Below are 1793 nucleotides of genomic sequence, written 5' to 3'. Positions count from 1 at the left end.
ACCTAGCAGCATACATAGTGATTAAAATTATTGACTATATTCCCTCTTTACATTCTTAGCATTTTCATAGTTACTTTTATTGATCAACTAAATCTATAAAACTTAGATTGGGTTGAATACATGTACTCATGTATATATAGATATGAATAGATATAGATAGGTAAATAGTTTGATAGATAGATATAAACAGATATAGATAAAATAGATTTGGTTGAATACATCTATTATCCCCCTGTTGCCCAGTTTAGAGGCTCTGCTTTTGAAGACTTAAGAAGGCTTTCCTCACCCTAAGGTCATAAATATATAATTCTTCATTTATGAAACAAATTTTTTTATATACTGATTTTTATACTCCCAATCTTGATTAAAACTTGGAAGTTTTAATATCTATATAGCAACAGATAATTTTCTATTGTCTATAAACAAATTGCATACTCTCAAATAATAAAAAAATTAGTTCTGTCTTTACACTTTTCATATATTTTGTTTTTCTTGTTTTAAGGGACTAGTTAGGGCCTCTATTTGTATGATGAATAGAAGTGCTATTAGTGGACATCTTTAACTTGTAAAAGATTTTAAAGAATACTTGGTGTTTTGCTATTAGGTCTGAGTTACTACATGCTTATATAAAATGCCATTTCTCAAGTTGAAGTTCTTTGTTATTCCTAGATTTCTGCATGTAATATAAATAAATGCTGCTTTATTTTTAATCACTGCTTCCTTATAACAATATACTTTTTCCTTTAACCTGCTAATATGCAGATTGCATTGATTGATTTCCTAATGTTAAACAAATTTTCTTCCTAGAGTTTACTCAACTGGATCTTAATATATTTTCATACCAATAGATTGTGGAATTTGGTTTGCTAATATATGTTTTAAGATTTTTAATCCAGGACCATGACAGATGTGGGTCCATAATTTCCACTTTTATGTGCTTGTCATATTTTCTATCTTAAGTAATCCAAAGGAAAGTAGAAAACAATCATGAATAAGTTTATAAATATTTTTTAGATTAACATATATAAATATCTTGAAAAATAAAATCTATTAAGGATGACAAAAGAATACATGGAAAATATAAATGGCCTGTAGCTACTAAAAAAAATTGATTTCTTATTAAAATTTGCTCATAAAGAAAATTCCACACCCACATTTGCTTCTTTGCAAATTTAAAGAAGCCATCACAAAGTTTATGCACTCTTTCGGAAAATAAAGGAAGAATGGACATTTCTCAACTAAATTTATGAGGGTAAAGTAAGTTAAAACAAAAATCTGACAAAAATTTATTTCCCCCTTTTTTATACACCAATAATGAACTCACAGAAAGCGAAACTAAAAAAAAAAAAATCCCATTTACCATTGCAACAAAAAATTTAAGATATCTAAGAATAAACTTAACTAAGGAGGTAAAAGAACTGTACTCAGAAAACTACAGACATTGAAAAAAGAGATAGAAGAAGACAGAAACAAATGAAAGAATATACTGTGTTTATGGATTGGTAGAATCATCATTAAAATGTCCATACAACCCAAAGCAATCTATAGAGTCAATGCAACTTCCATTAAAATAACAATGGCATATTTCACAGACCTAGAACAAACTCTCCAAAAATTCATATGGAATGAAAAAAGACCCCGAATAGCTGCAGCAATCCCGAGAAAGAAGAACAAAGTTGGAGGGATCACAATACCAGATATCAAGCTACATTACAAAGCCAGTGTTCTTAAAACTGCCTGGTACTGGCACAAGAACAGACATAGACCAATGGAACAGAACAGAGAACCCAGAA

The sequence above is a fragment of the Myotis daubentonii genome, chromosome 7 (genome assembly GCF_963259705.1).
Source record: "Myotis daubentonii chromosome 7, mMyoDau2.1, whole genome shotgun sequence".
Classification (NCBI taxonomy): domain Eukaryota; kingdom Metazoa; phylum Chordata; class Mammalia; order Chiroptera; family Vespertilionidae; genus Myotis; species Myotis daubentonii.
Note: the sequence above shows the minus strand (reverse complement) of the source record.